Source organism: Lithobates pipiens, unplaced genomic scaffold (assembly GCF_037356315.1).
Source record: "Lithobates pipiens isolate NorthernLeopardFrog02 unplaced genomic scaffold, aLitPip1_a1.2 Scaffold_41, whole genome shotgun sequence".
Classification (NCBI taxonomy): Eukaryota; Metazoa; Chordata; class Amphibia; order Anura; family Ranidae; genus Lithobates; species Lithobates pipiens.
Window position 1 is genome coordinate 5,762,641 of NW_027507861.1, and position 23,858 is coordinate 5,786,498.

The 23,858-nt window shown below is 41.5% G+C and overlaps 1 pseudogene; it reads left to right on the plus strand.

Moving 5' to 3' along the window:
• Nucleotides 1-23,858, plus strand: part of LOC143956789 (uncharacterized) — a 135,063-nt pseudogene that overhangs the window by 32,852 nt on the left and 78,353 nt on the right.

The following is a 23,858-nucleotide window of genomic DNA, read 5'->3' on the forward strand; positions in this document are numbered from 1 at the left end:
CATTTTTACTAATATATTATTTATTAGTAATTGCGGCGATCAGCGATTTTTATCATGACATTATCGCGGACACGTCGGCCAACTTTGGTGCATTTTTGAGACCATTCACATTTATACAGCGATCAGTGAGATTAAAATTGCATTGATTACTGTGTAAATGTGACTGGCAGTGAAGTGGTTAACACCAGGTGGCACTGTAGGGGTTTAGTGTATCCTGGGGAGTGTTTCTAACTGTAGGGGGTGGGGGCCATGTCTGATACATCACTGATCATAGCTCCAGATCACAGGGAGATATGATATGATCAGTGCCCTGTCACTAGGCAGAAAGGGGAGATGCTTGTTTACATTAGTATCTACCCGTTAATCTTCTCCATGAGACGATAGCTGGTATCCCCCGCAGACAAGAGCTGCCGCCGGCGTGCACGCAAAAGCACAATGGCAAATTTAAAGGGACATTGTCATGGTCGTCCCCGGAATCCAGTGGCATATGGGAGGCCTGCCCTCAGAATCCCCACGTTGAGAACTAATCAGTATCCATGAGCGCGCGATGTTGCGAACGGGCGCACGCAGGTGCGCAATGGTACGAAGGGCACGCGTGGGTGCGCGGGGCCACGAACGGGCGCACGTGGGTGCGCGGGGCCACGAACGGGCGCACGGTTACACGCAGGCGCGCGCAGACACGCCGTGCCCCCATTCTTGCCGCCCAAAGGGCTATTTAAGGAACCTGTTACTGTGCCTCCTTGCTGTCCAGTCTACAGCGTGTCCGGTTATTCTGCTTTCTGCTACCCGATTGTCTTGATCCCTGTACCCGGCTTGTTCCTGACGACGTCTGCTTGCTGCCAGCCACCGACCTTCGGCCTGTCTGACTATGCTTCTGCCTCTTCCTGTGTACCGTTGTTGCCCGCCTGTTACCAACCCGGCTTGTACTTCTGACCTTGCTTCTGCCCCCTGCTGGTCCAGCCTGACCGCCTGTGCCTGCTGCTGTCTGCCACCTGCTGTTCCAGCCTGACCGCCTGTGCCTGCTGCTGTCTGCTGTCTGCCACCTGCTGTTCCAGCCTGACTGCCTGTGCCTGCTTCCATCTGCTGTTCCGACCTGTCTGCTGGGTGTCTACTTTCCAGCGCTCCTGTGGATCCTCCGCTCCTCAAGGTCCAGACTAGTCCTACACCAGTTCGGCACTTGTGCCCTCTGAACTCCTGAATTCCTGTTCCCACTCCCAGGGATTCTCGAGCCAGAGGCTTACGAGAGGCCGCTCCCTGCATTCTGGGCTCTTATACCAGGTACGTGACAGATGTACAGGTACGTCCATTTGTCTTTCCATGCCATTCTGCCAACGTACATTGTCGTGCGCCAGTCGGGAACCGGTTAAACAGTCACTAGTTCCACAATACATGTTGTGGCCGTTTACCACATAGACCATCCAATCCAGGACCTGTGTTGTGATACCCGATTTAGGCTCGGTCAATAATCAGTTGGTTTTAAATGCAGATTTCCTCATCCTTCGCCAACTGAACATAGTGGGGAATCCATAGTGGAGAAGGATCTGGGGGTTTTGGTAGACCATAAGCTCCATAACAACATGCAATGCCAAGCTGCTGTTTCCAAAGCGAGCAAAGTCCTTTCTTGTATTAAGAGAGGTATGGACTCCAGAGAGAGAGATATCATTTTTCCCCTGTTCAAATCATTAGTAAGACCTCACCTGGAATATGCAGTTCAGTTTTGGGCACCAGTTCCCAAAAAGGATATTGGGGAAATGAAGAAGGTGCAGAGAAGGGCAACCAAACTGATAAGAGGCATGGAGGAGCTCAGCTATGAGGAGAGATTAGAGGAACTAAATTTATTCACTCTTGAGAAGAGGAGATTAAGGGGGATATGATCAACATGTTCAAATATATTAGGGGTCCATATAGTGAACTTGGTGTTGAGTTGTTCTCTGTACGGTCAACCCAGAGGACACGGGGGCACTCTTTACGTCTAGAGGAAAAGAGATTTCATCTTCAAGTACGGAAAGGTTTCTTCACAGTTAGAGCTGTGAAAATGTGGAAAAGACTCCCGCCAGAAGTGGTTCTGGCCAGCTCAGTAGATTGCTTTAAGAAAGGCCTGGATACTTTCCTGATGGTACATAATATAACTAGGTACTAACATAGGTAAAGTTGATCCAGGGAAAATCCGATCGCCTCTTGGGGGATCAGGAAGGAATTTTTTTCCCCTGCTGTAGCAAATTGGTGCATGCTCTGCTGGGTTTTTTTTTCGCCTTCCTCTGGATCAATTGTGGGCATAAAATTGGGTATTTGGATTGTACGATTATTTTTTTTATTTTATTTATTTGTTTTTAAGGTTGAACTGGATGGACTTGTGTCTTTTTTCAACCTGACTAACTATGTAACTATGTAACAATTTTTATCACTGTTATTTTCTTACCCAGATAAACTTAGTTAAAATGGATAAAATTGGTTTCAATTTACAAACAGCACTTTGGCAAGCTGACAATTAGCGTTCTGATCCTTTTCTAATGCCTTCTGCAGCCTTCAATCCCACACAGCGGTCAGAGAAAACAGCAGATGTAGGCAGATTTTAGGGGCGATCTCTCGGCAATCAGCAGCAATGATCACCGATTCCTACCTCCTTTACGATGGTGAACAATTCCTATCTCCTTCACGATGGTGGCCAATTCCTACCTCCTTCACGGTGGTGACTGATCCCTACCTCCTTCACGGTGGTGAATCGTGGTGACCGATTTTCCTACCTCCTTCATGGAGGTGACAAACTTTCCTACCTCCTTCACGGTGGTTATCGATTCTTACCTCCTTCACGGTGGTGACCGATTCCTACCTGCTTTACGCTGGTGAATGGTGGGGACCAATTTTCCTACCTCCTTTACGGTGGTAACCGATACCTACCTCCTTCACGGTGGTGACCGAATCCTACCTCCTTCACGGTGGTCACTGCTCCTATAAATCTCCCACTCCGTGCAATCACTGTTTCCTTATGCTGTGAAGATGGTTCATGACATATTTCCACAGTCCAGCTGGTTCTGCCACACTCCCTGTTTCTCCTTCTCCGACCTCTCCAGACAATCCAGGTTGCGAGCTCCAGGCACACTACACGCCATTTGCCGCTTGATGATATTAGGAGAAAGGCTGACCACAGGCGTCGGCACTCCACTATTTCAAAGGAGTCGGCTTTACACAGCTCAAGCACACTGCCGGTCTCACTCTCATAGGCTTTGGGCTTGTCTCACTCACAACTTTGGCTCCTCAGCACTCTGACTCTCATGGCTCTCACAGCCTCTCACACACTCATTGGAGTAGCCGCACCAGCCTCTGTGTCTCTTCGCGCCATACCGCCCCCCCCACACCGGCATTATGAAAATGTATGTTATACCGCGCATGCAGAAGATGGAGCGTGTGATGTCATGTGCCTCGTCTCACACATGCATCGTACAACATTCCTTTAATCTCCTGCAAGATCTCCGGGAGAACCTTTATCCCCAAGAAATGAGTGTCATGGCGTCCAGCACATGTAGAAGATGAAGTGTATGAGGTGATCCCCCGGTGTGTGCAATATGAGAGTCCTGAGAGATGTGAGAGCTCAGCTCCGGATCTCTCTGAAGACACCAGTGTGATCAGAGGAGGAAGGAAGAGGACACAAGAAAGGGAAAGCTCCTCATACACTAGGAGATTATTGAAGGAGAATTTGGAGAAATCTTCTCACTACATTCCATGGATTGATGAATGGCGCTCAGAAGGAGTTCAACATTTCATTTCCTTTTATCATCTCATTTTGGAATGAATGGAATTTACTGAATGAAAACCACATTCACTGCTAGAAATTCATTCCTTGGAGAAAAATTCCCCATCCTGCTCCTCCCAATCCCCTCCCTTCTGCTCTCTGCACTCAATAATCAATGTTAATTTCCCTCCCCTAACCAGAAGAACATCCAACAAACCTTCTTCACATAACAAATCTGTAATGAGATTCTATTGTGTCATCCCAGAGAATGGAGGGTGGGGTCCTCTTTTGTGAACCCCCTCCTCCCCCACACTGTGTTTATAGTCAGTGTGGCCCCAGGACATCTCTGAGGGAGGGGCACCCTGTGAGGAAGCTGGCTCACAATGTGATTGGAGTCTTCCCACATCCGTAGTGCAGACAAAGAACGTGCCTCATACAGTACCTCTCAGCCAGGACAAGAAGCCCCGATCTTCCATCAGGGACACGGAGGAGAACTTTGCCCTGATTGTGGGCACTTGTGAGCAGAAGGAAGAGAAGCCAAGAGTTGGGAGAGATTTCCCCCTTCATGTCCAGTCATCGTGCTGGAAAGAGTCAGAAGCCACTTGGTCAGAGAAGACTCATCAGAAAAGACAAGAGGGACCATCCGAGACGACCCAAACCATAAAAGACTCATCAGAGGAGCTTCACATCAACCTCCGGAACAGGACACCATCAGCCAGGTATTCATCTCCCACTGACCACCCATCCCACCCCACTGCCTTCCTATTCAGCTCCTTGTTTCCTCACTTCCTCCCAGTTTACCCCACATCTTTACCATCCTTCCCCTGTCCCTCACATTCTCCTGTCCACCCTGTGTGCCTCGTATTGCCCCCTCACTGCCCCCTTTTTTACACTTCTGGTCCCCCACTGTTGCTGTAAAACTCCTTTAGCAACAGTTCCTCCTGTCTCTCTATTTAGAACCTCTGTCTCCCCTTTGTTCTTGCCCCATTTGTTCTACTAATCACTAATGCCCAACACCACCCCATGTATTTAATCAACTGATAACAGCAGGCATCCCCCTTCCCCCACACTAACCACTGAAAATGGGCACTTTTTCCTCAACATCTCCATCTACTCCCTCAACTGCCCCCCCGACCCCACACTGTCCCCTGTCCTGTGTCTGGTGTGGGGATGTACGTGGATAGTGGGAATAGGGAGTAACACAAGGATTCTAGCTTGTTGGGGAGTCTGAGGAATCCCAGAAGTGTGTGATGATTACTAGACTGATCCCCAACCCCCATAGTGCACCAGATTGTATGTAAGATTTGTATCTGCCTTTGTGTGGTCAGCCAACTAGATATGGGTGGACTCTCCCTCTAGTGGTGGTCAGAGGTATTGCAGAGTGTGCCAAGTATATCACAATAATCTCCCTCTCCTTCTCTCCTCCACTATACAAGGTCCTCTCCTAGTTTTTTAGTTCCCGTGGGCTTTCATCCTTGTCATGTGTGGGGCTGTGGTGGGATAATAGTGTGTGTGCTGTTATACAGCTGTTACCCCTGTCTTGGCTAGGAACTTGGGGTTCTCCTGACAATCTGCCAGAATGCTGGGTGATTTCTGTGGATATACAACAGAAGGTGATACCCCTTGTGTTGTCTGACCCCCCACATCCCTGTACCCCGATACCATAGTCTGTAACAAATGAAAGAATGAATAACTTTTAAAGCACTAAAAATGTGAACTGAATCACCTCAAGGCATTGGATTTGCCCTGTGTTGTCGAGCATCTGAGAAAAAGTAGGTGTTGAGTTTTTTCCTGAAAGCCAGATGGTTTTCTTCCATGCGGATGTGAGTCGGTAGGGCGTTCCATAGCTGTTGTTCTTGGACTGCGAATCTCCGTTCTCCCTTTGATTTGTAACAGGATTTGGGAATGTGGAGAAGGTTTTGGTTAGATGAACGAAGGCTGCGATTGGATGTTTAGAGTTTTATTTTCTCTTATAGGTATTAAGGAGAGTCTCCATGTGTGCATTTGTGGGTGAGGCAGAGGGTCTTAAATATGATCCGATTTTTTACAGTTAGCCAATGTAGGCTCCTCAGGGAAGGGGAGATGGATTCCCAGGTTTTTTTTTCCTGTTATCAGTCTTGCCGCCGTGTTTTGGATGAGTTGTAAGCGCGCAAGTTGATATTGGGGAAGCCCTATATAGAGGGAGTTTGCTTAGTCAAGTTGTGAATTTTTTGTCCTCTTTAGGAATGAAGGGAATGAGTCTATGTAGCAGGCGGAGGAGATGGTGGGAGTCAAAAATTACTCCAAGACTCTTGGCCTTGATCCTTGGAGAGATGGTCTGTCCAAAGATGGTAGGTGGTGCCCAAGGGGTCTTGGTTTGGGAATTTTGGTTTGCGTGTAGGATAAGAAGCTCTGTTGTCAATTTGTTGAGTTTGAGGGAGCTTGTGGTCATCCAGTCGTCTATCAAATTGAGGAATTTTTCTAGTTGCTGATGATGGTCTTTTTGTCCGGTGATACGAAAGTAGAGATGCGTGTCGTCAGCATATAAGTGGAAGCAGAGGTCTGATATTCTGATGATTTTCAGGAGTGGGCGGATGTATATGTTGAAGAGCACTGGTGACAAGGGAGGTCCTTGAGGGACTCAGCAAGAGATTGCCTGGGTTTCAGAGGTGAATGCTCCTAGTGTAACTGTCTGAGAACTATTTCATAAGAAGCATGCGAACCATTGTAGAATCTGTGACTCCTGCTACTTCTGTGAGGCAGATGAGTAGAGTATTGTGGTCCACTATGTGGAACGCTGCACTGAGGTCCAACAGTACCAGGAGACATGATTCTCCATCATCTGCTGCTTTGAGGGAGTCGTCCCATATCTTGAGGAGTGCTGTTTCTGTTCCATGGCCTGGGCGGAAGCCTGATTACAGCGGGTCCAGGAGTTTGTGTGTGTCCAGGTGGCATTGTAGCTGTTGTACTACCACTTTATCCATAATCTTGGAGATGGTGTTAAGGCTTGTTATCAGTCTGCAGTGGTTAGGGTCTTAAGTGGTCAATGTTGGGTTTCTTTAGCAGGGGTTTGACAGTGCCTTGTTTGAGGGCGCCCCGAACCATCCCTTCTTTAAATGATTGATTTATAAGGTGAGTTATGGTGAGTTATTGTGGGAGCCAAGATGTCGGAACATTCTTTCAGGAGTTTTGTGGGGATGATGTCAATTGGTGATGTGCTGTCTCTTAGGTTTTTGATGATGTTTATAGTTGTGTCCATGGTGATTGGGGTCAGAGAAAACGTCGGTGTTTGTGGGATGTTCGTGTTGATATCTTCTTTTTACTTTGGTTGAATGAGGTTGGTTGCTTTTTTCTGATGAATTGTTTTCCGGATGTTGTCGATTTTATTGATGAAAAAATCTGATAACTCATTACAGAAGTCTTGGGTTTCGTTTGCTGGGGGCTCTAAGCAGGTGGGGTTCATCGACTGAGCGACTATTTTGAAAAGCTCCCGAGGACGGTTTAAGGCCGATGAGATGGTCTTCAAGAAAATAATCTTTTTTAGCATTGAAGATTGCTGTGTGATATTTCTCCATTAGTCCTTTGTAGTTTGTGTGGTTTTCCCTGGTAGGATTTCTTCTCCACACTCTTTCAGCTCTTCTGCGTTCTTGTTTGAGTAGAGTGAGAGTGCTATTGAACCATCCCGAGTTTTTTCTCCGGATGATGTGTTCTGCGTTTTGGAGCCACTGCATCTGCTGTTTGTAGCAATGGCTTGTTTAACCTCCCTGGCGGTATGATTCAGTCTGGAATTAGGTGCTGAAAGCGGTACAATTATTTTGCATGGAAATCTGGCTTTTATTTTGTAGTCCTGTAATTCTTAGGAATAACGCTCTGAAATCTCTTCAAACCAGAGTCTAGCGGACATCCCGGGTATGATAAAGTTTATAATATAATAAAGAATAATAAAAATTATTCAATAATGGAATCAAATCCCAAAAAAAATGAAAAAGGGACATGTTTTGGTTGCTATGGACAATCTCCAAATTCCAAGCAGTAAAAAACAGTATTTATAATATAAAAGTGCATGCAGGGCATTGCACAAACCACTAGGGACAAAGGGGGTGTGTATTTTTTAATACAGCACTGTAATCTGTAAGATTACAGTGCTGTGTGTGTTTTGTGTGTTTTTACTTTTTTGAATTTGCCGCCGTTCTCCGCTCCCGTGCGTCGTAACGTCGCAGGGAACAGAGCTCGGCGGCATTCGGCACTGTGAATCGAGCGCAGGACGGCTTGATCGCACAGCGCGGAGGACATCGCTGGATCCAGGGGACAAGGTAAGTAACGATCCCTGTGTCCTCCCCTGCATCCAGCGGTGCAAACCCGAGTCTGGCTCGGGGTTACCGCTCTTGTAATGAAAATTCCAACCCGAGCCAGACTCGGGAATACCGCTAGGAAGGTTAAGGAGTTGAGTGTTAGTTCCAATGAGTGACTTAAATTCAGTGTTGCTATTTTGTTTGACAATGTGGTTTTGAAGCTTTCGGAGTGTAGTTTCTTATGCAATCTGGTCCAATGAGTTGTTGTCAGATGTTTCAGTTTTTGAAGGGTGGAGTTCGTGAAGATTTTAAATTTGATGGCGTGGTGGTCCATCCATGGTAGTGGTATGCTGTCGGGTATGTTGATGTCAATATTTTGTTTGAAGATGAGGTCCAGGGTGTGACTTGAGCCATGTGTGGGAGTGTTTATCAGTTGCTGGAGACTCAGTTCTTCCAGTTGGTTGATGCAGGCGGTTGCAATAGGGTCAATCTATTTGTATTTGTATATGTATAATATGTTTTGGGTGATGAAATTGTGCACTTCCAGTCTCTTTGACTGCCGACCTGGTGTTGATCATGATGCATGCTAATTGTTGTGGTTGAGTTGGTATCTTCCTGTGTTTTATGGTTGATTTCGGGTCGGTCTTTAGTAGTTGTTCTTTCCCTAGGATTATTTGAATGGAGGCTGGTAATTGGCGCTAGTCCAGAGAAGAAAAGAGGCAATGAGAGGGGGCTAGGAGAAGAGGGTGCTGCTTACCTTACCTTACCAGTGATGTAGCTACGTCTGGGTGGGGCAAAAAGGACGATGAGGTGGGCCTCAGTGTGGTAGTCCTGGCTTGATGTGACACCCGGTTCCTCTGCGGTGTGGTCTGGTTGCTAAGACAGCAGTGTTCTGAGCTGGGAAGGGCACGCCAGCCTGCTGAATGGAGGTGTTGGTGAGCTGGGAGGTGGGCTGGCGTGGGCTGGAGCTCAGCCGCAGCCACAGTCTTCCTCGTCTAGCTACCTAGAGCAGAGGCGACCATCAATGGCTGTGGATGAGCTAGGGTCAGAATGGACCAGGTCCCGGTAGAACCTGCTGGTGGAGTCCAGGGGCTATGCTCCGGGTGCCGGTGGAGTCCTGTGGCTGTGCCTGAGTGGACCAAGATGGCGCCGGGCTAGGACAGAGCCACGGCTGTCCTGGTTTCAGGTTCCCAGAGCAGATGGAGGGTGCGGTCCGGTAGGAGTGGGTGCCTCGGCCTGCCAAGGGGGGGATGGTGGAGGGAGAGAAGCCACGGACTGGCAACTGGCCGGAGCTAGGCCCGAGCCGCGGCGTGTCCTGTGAGCCTCCCCACCAGGCTGGCAGCATCGGAGAGCTAGACTGGGTCAGCGCTACAGAGCGGATCTTCTGACAACCCGTCCTCAGTGCTAGCAATATGTCTCATGTAACAACAGAGAGAGGACATATCTCCTCCCACTGACCACTATGGCTGAACATTGTTTTCATACTGATGACCACAGACCCAAATCATTTGTCCCCCCCTCACCAGCAGTATAAGGGGCACTATGACTATAATATTGTGCTGACCTCTCTACTCTATATATTGTGTTGTACATTACAATAGTGCTGACCCCTCTACTCTATATATTGTGTTGTACATTACAATAGTGCTGACCTCTCTACTCTATATATTGTGTTGTACATTACAATAGTGCTGACCTCTCTACTCTATATATTGTGTTGTACATTACAATAGTGCTGACCCCTCTACTCTATATATTGTGTTGTACATTACAATAGTGCTGACCTCTCTACTCTATATATTGTGTTGTACATGACATAGACCAGCTACAGTAGTTGGTAATGACAGCGGTGACCCCAGAGGTGACACAATTCTTCTAATTTCTGGGGTCATTCATGGCAGAGGATATTGGGGAATGGGATGTTCTTCAAGCTCCTCCTACATAACAAGCTATAGTGGTTTATCGATTTTCAGCCATCTTGGACCTCCCAGAGGAAACACGGCAGGGAACAGCAGGGCGAACCAGTGGGGGGGGGGAGGGGTGGCACATTCCCTGTATTGTGATTGGCTGGTTCTCCACTTGCCCTGATCACTTCTACATGACAGCCAATCACTGGCTGAGAATAATACAAAGCTCCTTTCTCTATTAACCTCTTGATTACCAGAAGGATGAAGAATGTACATTGGCAGACAAGTGATCAGTGAAGGAGGCGGAGCTCTGCTGATTTCCATCATCCAACCACGTCTAAGTAACATTCCATGTGTTTTTTTCTTTGCACGTGATTGGATATTCATTACAAAGTGACATTTCACCACATTCACTAATCTCTGGGGGGGACATTTCTTTGAACAGCCTATTTCCCTTTAGTAAATTCCCCCTCTGTCTGTATACGGGACTGTCCGGATTGCAAGTCTGGGGCCACTAATGATCCAGCACAGCTGATATACATGACATTCCTAATACCCCTCCCCCTCCTCTCCACCAGACTTACTACAGACCGGCAGACTAGATCCTCCCTTTGCACCCTGACACAGGATGGGGGATGGGGGGGACATGTTCTCATGTAAGGTGACTGGATGAGATTTGGGGGTCACACTTGTCTTTGCTGGTATATGGAAGATCTCTTGTTGGTGGTAATGGAGGTGAACCCGGCAATGAAGCAGATCTACAGTACACCTCCAATTACTGTTCCCTCCATGGTCCCGAGGTCAGATCTCCTGATCACTCTTCTCTGCCCCCCACTCTCCTGACAGAGCGCCCCCTTCTGGAACATTTTACATTTTATCTTGTAGCTTTGTGGTCATTAGACCTCACCAGGCAGTTGTTGGTGACAATTTGTCCAAGAGCGGTCTTTATTGTCCCAGACCCTCAATGTGTCATTTCACCCCTCCCCCTCACAATCTATAAACACTGTGTACCCCAAACACTGCACCCCTTCACATTGCTGACTTAAAGGATAAGTTCCTATCCCCACCTAAATCCCAGCCCCCATGTACCAATATACTTCTTTCTATTTATCTTACACCCCCTTACCTCAGTGTCCAGCTGGCTGTATAATCACTTCTCCATTACTTCCTGGACACACCTTGGGATGTGACACACCCTGCATCATCTACCCTCCCCCTTCCACCCACCTCATCAGGTGCACATTTTTTCCTATGCAATCACTGATCACCGTTCTCACTAAATACGCAGCTATAGATCTTAGATTTGGCAGAATGTGCAGGAGCTGAGCGATCAGACAACAGCCAATGTGGATAGAGCTGTAATATTGAAATCAGGAGAAGTATGTCCTGGGTTCTGTAATGATCACCATACACTATACAATCGGATGATGGTACATCTAAAGCACATTGTACAATCAGATTGCATAGTGTATGGCCAGCTTTATTGAAGTACATAGGAGGGAGTGGATGGAGTCACTCAGCTGTCAAGCTGCATTCACATCTCTGTGTAGCGGGAACTCACATTACCACATGTTAATGGCCCTAAAGGGTAAATTACACTTGTATGCATCCTCTAGACAAGGGAATTTAATTTCGTTCCGAATCGAAATTCGGACAAATTTTCATTATTCGGACATTTGGATGCATCCGAATTACTGAATTACAATGCAATTCATCCGAATTCGGACAAAATTCAATTTCAATTTAAAGAAATTCGAATTTGAAAACAATTCAAATTGAATCTGAAAACAAATTTGAATAAAAATCAAAAAAATAAATCAATTTTTAAAAAAGAATACAGTAAAATAGAATATAAAATAATAATATGATAGAATGAAAATAAAAGAATAGTAAAGAACAGAATAGAATTTAATAGAATGTAATAAAATACTATAGAAGAAAATGACCTTCTTCTGAAATTATAATTTCTAATAGTATAAATTTGAATTCAAGAATAGATTTTAAAATAACTCAAAACAATGGAAACTAAAATAATATATATTATATTTTATTATAGTCTATTCTTAGTCTATTCTTGTCTATTATTTTATATTCAAATATTTTCTATTCGAATTTGATCCAAATATTTATACTACATTAGAATCTATATAAATATATCTATAACCATCTTCCGAAATTCAAATTTCCTATAGAATTAATTAGAATAGAAATGATTTGAATAGACTAGAAAAACAATTGAACAGAATAGTATAAAATATTATATTTCTATTTATCCAAGCCTTTTTCTTCAAGGGGAAACCTTAACTCCAACCATAACCCTAACCCTAAGCTTAACCCCAATCCCAAGTTGTGTATTGTCCACTTGCCACATCACCTGCACGTGTTGTGTATTGTCCACTTGCCATGACACCTGCCACAAGTGCCATGACACCTGCTACGAGTGCCATGTGACCTGCAACATGTTCCACGTGACCGGCCACAAGTTCCATGTAAGTTGTGGATTGTCCACCTTCCACATCACCTGCCACAAGTTGTATACTGTCCACTTGCCACGTCACCTGCCACAAGTTGTGTATTGTCCACTTGCCACATCACCTGCCACAAGTTGTATATTGTCCACTTGCCACGTCACCTGCCACAAGTTGTGTATTGTCCACTTGCCACATCACCTGACACAAGTTGTGTATTGTCCACTTGCCACATCAACTGCCACAAGTTGTGTATTGTCCACTTGTAATGACACCTGCCACGAGTGCCATGTGACTGGCCACGAGTGCCACATGCCGGCCATGAGTGCCACATACCCGGCCATGAGTGCCACTTGACCGGCCATGAGTGCCACATGACCTGCCACGAGTGCCACCAAGTTGTGGATTGTCCACTTGCCACATCACCTGCCAAATGTTATGGGGTTCTTAGCACCAAGTGACCCTGAGATACGTACTTTGGGGCCACTTACAGCTAGAAAGTGGCCCCGAGATATGTGGCCCCAAATTCGGGTCGCAAAATGTCATTCTCTGCTGCAGAAAAGTGCTTAACATTTTGCGACCCGAATTTGGGGCCATGTAACTCGGGGTCACTTATAGCTAGAAAACCTTGGTATGCAAACACAGTAGAACTAGCACTACAACATCTCCAAATTTGGGATTTCTAGCACCAAGTGACCCCGAGGTACGGGACCCCAAAGTCAGGTCGCAAAATGTCAAGCACTTTTCTGCAGCAGAGAATGACATTTTGCGACCCGAATTTGGGGCCACGTATCTTGCGGTCACTTGGTGCTAGAAACCCCAAATTTGGTAGTGCTAGTTCTACTGTGTTTGCATACCAAATTTGGGGTTTCTAGCTACAATATATGTGGCCCCAAAGTCAGGTCGCAAAATGTAAAGCACTTTTCTGCAGAAAAGTACTTGGCATATTGCCCATATCTCAGGGTCACTTGGTGCTAGGAACCCCACAACTTGTGGCAGGTGATGTGGCAAGTGGACAATCCACAACTTGGTCATGTGGCACTCGTGGCTGGTCACGTAGCACTCATGGCAGGTTTTGAGGCAAGTGGGCAATACACAACTTGTGGCAGGTGATGTGGCAAGTGGACAATGACATACAGCATATGCACTTGCCTTGCGATCGACATCTGTGACTTCTTCAATCAGGCATGCTGACAACTTCATTGATACCATAAATATAAATGAAATAAGATGTGTGTTTTTTTTTTTTTTTTGCACTGGTACACTGCAAGTATGAAAAGTTGATTTGACAGATATATATAAGTAAGTAACCATCTTCCAAAATTTCTAATTCAAATCGAAAAGATTAGAACAGAATAGAAACAAAAATAATTTAATAGAATAAAATAGAAAGAATATACAACCATCTTCTGAAATTCAAATTTGAATAGAATAAATTTGAATTTTGAATAGTATGAAAAAAATGAAATAGATGCTAATAGTCTGCAAGAGATCTTATTAACACAAATGGTAATCTGCAAAAAAAATGAAAAATGAAATAGATAGTATCTATATTCTATTCTGTTCTATTGCTCTAGTCCATTTCCATTCTAATCTTTTCTATTCAAATTCGAATTCATTCTATACGAAATTCAAATGTCGGAAATATATATATATATATATATATATATATATATATATATATATATATATATATATATATATATATATATATAAATCTTTAGAAATTCAAATTTAGTATATAAAGATTTTGGTTTTAATAGAAAAGATTTTAATAGAATATAAAAGAATAGACTAGAAAAACAATAGAACGGAACAGAATAAAGTATAATATATTCTATCGTTTTTCTAGTCTATTTTCTATTTTATTATAATCTTTTCTATCCAAATTTAAAATTAATGAATTAAAAAATTTGAATTCATACTATTCGAAATTCAAATTGATTCTATTTGAAATTTGAATTTCAGAAGATGGTTGTAGATTCTTTCTATTTTATTCTATTAAATTATAGTTTTTTCAAATCTTTTCTATTTGAATTAGAAATTTTGGAAGATGGTTAGTTACTTATATACATCTGTCACATCAACTTCTCATACTTGCAGTGTACAGTGCAAAAAAACACCCACATCTTATTTCATTTATATTACTTTTCTGCAGAAGAGAATGACATTTTGCAACCCGACTTTGGGGCCACGTATCTCGGGGCCACTTGGTGCTAGAAACCCCAAATTTGGATATGTTGTAGTGCTAGTTCTACTTGGGGTTCCTAGCTATAAGTGGCCCCGAGATACATGGCCCCAAAGTCGGGTCGCAAAATGTAATTTTTCAAATTTGATTTGAATTTCGTTTGAATTCGTTAGCATTGTAATTCGGTAATTCAGATGCATCTGATTGTCCGAATAATGAAAATTCGTCCAAATTTCGATTCAAAACAAAACGAAATGCACATGTCTACTCTGCGCCTTGTGAATGGTCCTGCAGTCTTCTGGGACCTGTGATGTGTACCAGAAGACTGCGGGGGGGAGAGGGGGATGAACTTCCAGCTCAGACTGCGGTGATCTGATCTGGAAGTGAGCGGGTACCTGCCAAAATCAGGTACCCACCCCCTCAAAAAAGTGCCAAATGTGTCAGTGGAGGGGGGATGATGGTAGACATGTGCAAAAGGAAAAAAAATCATTTATTTTTTTTTAGTTTTAATTCGTTAATTAATTAATTTCATTTAGTTCTATTCGTTAAATTAATAAAATTCATTTTTGGATTTTGTTTTGTTTTCTACTGAATTAGAAAAATCGGTTGCATTCGAAAATATTTCAACCAAATTCAAAATTATTTCAACCGGATTCGAAAATATTTTGCGACCCATATTTAGGGCCATGTATCTGGAGGTCACTTGGTGCTAATAGAGATGTTGTAGTGCTAGTTCTACTGTGTTTGCATACCAAATTTGGGGCTTCTAGCTATAAGTGGCTCCGAGATACGCGGCCCCAAAGTCGGGTTGCAAAATGTCAGTCTCTGCTGCAGAAAAGTATTTGGCATATTGCCCATATCTGGGGTCACTTGGTGGCAGGTGACGTGGCAAGTGGACAATCCACAACTTGTGTCAGGTGACGTGGCAAGTGGACAATGACATACAGCATATGTACTTGTCTTGCGATTGACATCCGTGACTTCTTCAATCAGACATGCTGACAACTTCATTGATGTGATAAATATAATGAAATAAGATGTGGGTGTTTTTTGCACTGTACACTGCAAGTATGAGAAGTGGATGTGACAGATGTATATAAGTAACTAACCATCTTCCAAAATTTCGAATTCAAATAGAAAAGATTAGAACAGAATAGAAAAAAATATATAATGGAATAGAATAAAATAGAAAGAATATACAACCATCTTCTGAAATTCGAATTGCAAATAGAACAAATTTGAATTTCGAATAGTATGAATTCAAATGTTTTTATTAATTAATTTTAAATTTGGATAGAAAAGATTATAATAAAATAGAAAATAGACTAGAAAAACGATAGAACAGAACAGAACAGAATATATTATATTTTATTCTGTTCTGTTCTATTGTTTTTCTAGTTTATTCTTTTATATTCTATTAAAATCTTTTCTATTAAAATCAAAATCATTATATACTAAATTTGAATTTCGGAAGATGGTTATATATAAATATATATTTCTTACCAACATTCAAATTTCGTATAGAATGAATTTGAATTTGAATAGAAAAGATTAGAATGGAAATAGAGAATAGACTAGAAAAACAAAAGAACAGAATATAATATAGATACTAACTATTTCCTTTTTAATTTCTTTTGCAGATTACTATTTGTTTCCATAAGATCTCCTGCAGACTGTTAGCATCTATTTAATTTTTTTGCAGATCTCCTGCAGACTATTAGTATCTATTTAGTTTTTTCACCAGATCTCCTGCAGACTATTAGCATCTATTTCTTTTTTTTTAGCAGATCTCCTGTAGACTATTAACAGCCATTTCACTTCTTTTTTTGCAGATCTCCAGCAGACTGTTAGAATCAATTTCTTTTTTTGCAGATTACTATTCATTTCCATCAGATCTCCTGCAGTATATTAACACCTATTTCATTTTTTTTTTTACATATCTCATGCAGACTATTAGCATCTATTTCATTTATGAATGGAGGAATGGTATGAGGAAGAGACAACAGGAGAGACATCATCACCGTTTATATCTCTATACACAGGGAAATGGCTGCTAATAGTTTGCAGGAGATCAGCAAAAAATAAATAGATGCTTATAGTCTGCAGATCTGATGAGAAAATGAAATAGATACTAATAGACTGCAGGAGATATGCAAAAACATTATATAAATGCTAATAGTCTGCAGGAGATCTGATGGAAATAAATAGTAATCTGCAAAAAAACATGAAATAGATGCTAATAGTCTGCAGAAGATCTGCAAAAAATGAAATAGATGTTAATATACTGCAGGAGATCTGATGGAAATAAATAGTAATCTGCAAAAAAAGATTCTAAGAGTCTGCAGGAGATCTGCAAAAAAAAAGAAGTGACATGGCTGTTAATAGTCTACAGGAGATCTGCTAAAAATAAATAGATGCTAATAATCTGTAGGAGATATGCAAAAAATGAAATAGACGCTAAGAGTCTGCACGAAATCTTATTAAAACAAATAGTAATCTGCAAAAAAATTAAAAATTAAATAGATAATATCTATATTCTATTCTGTTCTATTGTTTTTCTAGTCTATTCTTTTATATTCTATTAAAATATTTTCTATTAAAATCGAAACCATTCTATACGAAATTCAAATGTCGGAATATATATATATATATATATATATATATATATATATATATATATATATATATATATATATATATAACCATCTTCCAAAAATTCGAATTTAGTATATAATGATTTTGATTTTAATAGAAAAGATTTTAATAGAATATAAAAAAATACACTAGAAAAAGAATAGAAAAGAATATAATATATTCTGTTCTATCTTTTTTCTAGTCTATTTTCTATTTTATTATAATATTTTCTATCCAAATTTAAAATTAATTAATTTAAAAATTTGAATTCATACTATTCGATATATATATATATATATATATATATATATATATATATATATATATATATATATATATATATATATATATATATATATATATATTTCCGACATTTGAATTTCGTATACAATGAATTCAAATTTGAATAGAATTTGAATAGAAAAGATTAGAATGGAAATGGACTAGAACAATAGAACAGAATAGAATATAGATACTATCTATTTAATTTTTCATTTTTTTTGCAGATTACCATTTGTGTTAATAAGATCTCTTGCAGACTATTAGCATCTATTTCATTTTTTTCATACTATTCGAAATTCAAATTTTTTCTATTCAAATTTGAATTTCAGAAGATGGTTGTATATTCTTTCTATTTTATGCTATTAAATTATATTTGTTTCTATTCTTTTCTAATGTTTTCTATTTGAATTAGAAATTTTGGAAGATGGTTAGTTACTTATATACATCTGTCACATCAACTTCTCATACTTGCAGTGTACAGTGCAAAAACACACACATCTTATTTCATTATATTTATCACATCAATGAAGTTGTCAGCATGCCTGATTGAAGAAGTCACGGATGTCGATCGCAAGACAAGTACATATGCTGTATGTCATTGTCCACTTGACACGTCACCTGACACAAGTTGTGGATTGTCCACTTGCCACGTCAGCTGCCACCAAGTGACCCCAGATATGGGCAATATGCCAAATACTTTTCTGCAGCAGAGACTGACATTTTGCAACCCGACTTTGGGACCGCATATCTCAGAGCCACTTATAGCTAGAAACCCCAATTTGGTATGCAAACACAGTAGAACTAGCACTATAACATCTCCAAATATGGGGTTTCTAGCACCAAGTGACCTCGAGATACATGGCCCTAAATATGGGTCGCAAAATATTTTCGAATACGGTTGAAATAATTTTGAATCCGGTAGCAATATTTTCGAATTTTTTTGAAATATTTTCGAATGCGACCGATTTTTCTAATTCGGTAGAAAACAAAACAAAATCCAAAAACGAATTTAATGAATTTAACGAATATAACTAAATGAAATTAATTAATTAACAAATTAAAACAAAAAAATGAAATTAATTTTTTCCTTTTGCACATGTCTAGCATCCTCCCCCCTCCACTGACACATTTGGCACTTTTTTTGAGGGGGGTGGGTACCTGATTTTGGCAGGTACCCGCTCACTTCCAGATCAGATCACCGCAGTCTGAGCTGGAAGTTCATCCCCCTCCCCCCCGCAGTCTTCTGGTACACATCACAGGTCCCAGAAGACTGCAGGACCATTCACAAGGCGCAGAGCGGCTCCGGCATGCGCAGTAGAAAACTGACTGTGAAGGTCGAAAGGCATCACTTCCTGTTACCTTACTTGAGATACCGGTGCCTTCACCCAAAGACCATTGACAAATTGGTTCAGGTGAGGACTTCACTGGATCCCTGGAAAGGTAAGTCTCCTTATATTACCAGCTATAGCTGCTGACTCTTAACCACTTAAAGCGGTTGTATACCCGCTGACATTTTTTTTTACACACCTGTAAGGGAAAAGGCATAATGAGCTAGTATGCACCGCATACTAGCTCATTATGAAATACTTACCTTAGAACGAGGCCCCAACATCTAACCCGATGCACGTTGAGGGACCTAACATGTTCCCTCGGCGTGTCTTCCGGGTATCAGGACTCCAGCGCTGTGAGTGTCTGGAGCCGTGATGTAGTCACTCCCATGCACGTGAGAGGGTCTGGCGTCTGCCGGGCTTCCAGCCGGGAATCCCCTGTGCGCATGCGCCACTGCAGTCAGCGGCTCATTATGAAGGGAATATCTCCTAAACCATACAGGTTTAGGAGATTTTTTTTTACATACAGGTAAACCTTATTATAGGCTTACCTGTAGGTAAAGGTTCAAATTTAGACTATACAACCACTTTAAGCCCCGGACCATTTTGCTGTCCAAAGACCAGACCACTTTTTGCGATTTGGCACTGCGTCGATTAAACTGACAATTGTGAGGTCCTGCAACATGGCTCCCGAACAAAATTGACGTCCTTTTTGTCCCGCTTTCTTTTGATGGTATTTGATCACCTCTGCGTTTTTTATTTTTTGCACTATAAACAAAAAATGACATTTTAAAAAAAAAAAAAGCATTATATTTTATGTTTTGCTATAATAAATATCCCCAAAAAATATTTAAAAAAAAACTTTTTTTCATCGGTTTAGACCGATATGTATTCTTTTACATATTTTTGGTAAAAAAATCGAAATAAACGGTCATTTATTGGTTTGCGCAAAAGTTAGAGCGTCCACAAAATAGCGGATAGTTTTATGGCATTTTTATTATTTTATTTTTTATTAGTAATGGCGGCGATCAGTGATTTTTATAGTGGCTGCAACATTATGGCGGACACATCGGACAATTTTGACACATTTTTGGAACCATTGGCAATAATACAGCAATCAGTGCGATTAAAATGGCATTGATTACTGTAAAAATGTCACTGGTGGTGAAGGGGTTAAAACTAGGGGGCAGTGAAGGGGTTAATGTGTTCCTAGTACATGTTCTAACTGAAGGGGAGTGGGACTGTGTAGGGAAACTAACAGATCATTGTTTATACTCTGTATGAACAGACGATCTCTCAGTTCACTACTCAGAGAACCGGTAACTATGTATTTACACACACACAGTTCCGGGTTCTCCATGTGCCCCGAGCGATCGTGGGAGCCCGGAGGTGATTGAGACCGCACTGGCATCAGCTCGGGGAATGAGCGGAAGCGTGTGCACACCCCCGGTGGCACGCGAGCACCCCCTAGTGGCCATTTATGGCGCCAACGTACCATAATGGTGATTCGCACAGCCAAGCCTTGATGCTGCAGTAGAACTGCGGCAGCTGGTCGGTATGCGGTTAATTTTTTTGGGAACCTGGAGCTCTTCTATAAAGATCCTCAATCTATTTCCTTCAAGATTGATCACCACATGCAGAAGGTTTCATTTTGTTGGTTTGAAACGTTGGGAGTTTTCCTATAACACTTTTCAGTTGACCGTATCTTTTTTTTCATTTTTACTTGTTCTGGGTAGAAATATATTTAACCCTTAGCACTATCAGGGGTCACATGTCTGCACTTTTTCAATATTCTCTATCTACTAATTCACTCATTTGTACTTTCATTCAATGTACCTCACATGTTCCTCAGATATTCACTGATTCAGATCGATCCAAAACATTTAAAATGAAAAGATTTATTAATTGCTCTACAAGCAAAGTGATTTACATGTTGGAATGTCCATGTAGAAAAATCTCCCAGAATAATATGCCTCCTTTTGCCCCTCATATTACAATAGGCTGAGTGGGAAGCAGTTAATATAAAATGTTAAAAAATAAAGTAATTTTATTAAAACCCTTTTTTTTTACAGAATTCTTTTTTTTTTTTTCTCTACAGGTGGACTGAGGAACCAAGTTTTTGGTCATGCTGGTCTTCATCAATAATACAAAGTCACATGGGAAATGATCCATTTGGGTGTTATAAGTGACTGAAAGTTTTTATTGCAGTTCACTGGAGGATTCACAAAGGATTCAAGACATATCCGTGTTCTAAAAGTCATAAATATTTTGGATCCTTTTCAACACTGATCCAGCCTCAGAGGACAACAGGAGAGAAGTAATTTCAGTGTTCTGGAAGTGACAATGGCTTTATAGTAAAGTCCATCCCATGTATACATAAGAGGAGTCATTTCAGAAGATATTTCTTGTTTGGAACGCAACAAAGGTTTTACAATGGAGGCAAAACGTATCACACACCAGAAGATTCACAATAAAGAGAAACAATTTCAGTGTTCTGAATGTGATAAAACTTTTACATCAAACTCAAAACTTATTGCACACCAGAGGGTTCACACTGGAGAGAAGCCATATCAGTGTTCTGAATGTGGCAAAGCTTTTACACTAAAATCAAATCTTATCAGACACCAGAGAGTTCACACTGGAGAGAAGCCCTATCAGTGTTCTGAATGTGGCAAAGCTTTTACACAGAAGTCAGATGTTATCAAACACCAGAGGATTCACATTGGAGAGAAGTCATATCAGTGTTCTGAATGTGGCAAAGCTTTTACACAAAAATCACATCTTATCAGACACCAGGGAGTTCACACTGGAGAGAAACCATATCAGTGTTCTGAATGTGGCAAAGATTTTATTACCAAGAAAGACCTTATCACACACCAGAGAGTTCACACTGGAGAGAAGCCATATCAGTGTTCTGAATGTGGCAAAGATTTTATTACCAAGAAAGACCTTATCACACACCAGAGAGTTCACACTGGAGAGAAACCACATCAGTGTTCTGAATGTGGCAAAGCTTTTACAAACAAGAAATACTTTTTCACACACCAAAGAGTTCACACTGGAGAGAAACCACATCAGTGTTCTGAATGTGGCAAAGCTTTTACACAAAAGTCAGCTATGATCATACACCAGAGAGTTCACACTGGAGAGAGGCCATATCAGTGTTCTGAATGTGGCAAAGCTTTTACACAGAAATCAAATCTTAACACACACCAGAGAGTTCACACTGGAGAGAAGCCATTTTAATGCTCTGAATGTGACAAATGTTTACAGTTAATACTGGGATAATCTGCAACCAGAGGATTCACAAGCTTCAGCAGAGAAGCTTGTAGAGAGGGAACTCTGGAAGAAGGGGGGTATTAAAGGAGTTGCGGGTGTCCCATTAGCTTCATAGCCCCAATGTTATCCCATAAGGTAGGGATGAAGTGAAAAGATAAAATGCTACTTTATAAAAACAAAATCTGCAAACTGGAATGTAATGATCAGATGCACTGACTTTTTTTCCTCATAATTCATATATTTATCTTTTTTTATGGAGCTTTAACAGAACATGTAATGCATTTTCATCATTCACTAACTGGGCAATGTTACCAAGTGTTTTCTTCATTGCCAGATCCTGAGCTAATACATGATTGACACTGTCGCAGTATCAGGGACTAGGATGGGGTCAAGTGGCATCTTGCAAAGCCTCTGAAGCCTCATTAAGAGAGTCCATTCCAGGTTCTTCTGACTGTTGATACACCATAAGTCAGGTGTCACGGCTCCAGCTAAGCACACCTTCTCCAAACCTCCCCTCCCATGATAAATGCCTCCTTTCCATATTTTATCTCCTCTCACGGGTGACATTTTTGCAGGCAGGTCTGTGACTGGGACACCAGTCAGGGAGAAGTCTCTGTTTGGTGAGAAAGCAATCCCCCTAAGCTGCTGCAGGCCTTCCCACACTGGGTTGCTGCTGTTTATGGAATGTATTTAACAGTATCACTTCAGTTCAGCTGGCTAATTGTATTCCATCTGGTTCTGATGAAAGTCTCGGGGATCTCATCAGGTGTAGAATGGATGTTCTTGTTATCTGCATTCTCTGTTTAGCTATTACTCCTCTCCATAGACTATTCACACAGCACACCTACAAGAGATCGGGGGCTGAGTGTGAGGTCATATTCCTACCACTTCTGGGGACTGAACTTCCTCCAGCTGGGGTTCACTTTAACCTTTTCACTGCCAGAGCCCTTTTTGCGTTTTTTCCACACATGTTTAAAAAATAATTTTAGCCTTGAAGATGATGTAAATACCCCAAACATTATATATTTTCTGAAAGCAGACATCCTAAAAAATAAAATAGTGGTAGTTTAAATTTTTTATGTCACACGATATTACCTCAATGGTCTCGGAAACACAAAATGTCAGTAAAAAAAAAACACTAAAGTGAATTTTAGGGAAACAAAATGCAATAAATTACCCACATTTTTGGTAAAATATAAAAAAACAAGGTATCGCAAAGTAAATAGATACCCAGCTTGCCAAACCTTAAATTATGTGTGCCGTGAAATGGTGACAAACTTCAGTAACCTATATTTTCTATAGGCAACACTTAAAAAAAACTCTATAGATATTAGTTTAGTGTTACAGAGGAGATCTGGCTCTAGAATTCTTGCTCTGACTCCGGCGTGCACGGTTATATGTAACGTGTATCGCAATCAACGTTTTCACTTGTAGGAACCCCTGAGGCATTTGTTTACATTTGTGTGTGCATATATGTGGAGGTGGGAGCCATGTTTTTTTTGGGGGGGGTGGGGGTTATGTGCTTGAGTGTAATTTTTTTTTTTTCTTTTATCACATAGGAGACAAAAAGTCCTGTATGTGATATTTTTTAGGTGACAGGTTCTCTTTAAAGAGATATCTAGGGACTAAAAGACCCCCAATGTCTCCTCTGGGCTCCACTGAATGTTTTGTGATGCAGATAACACTGCAAAACACACCCTGAGAGGCTGACCTGGAAGTGACATCATAGACCTTGCTTTCTGGGTCAAAGCAAGAAGGGGAGGAGAGTGGA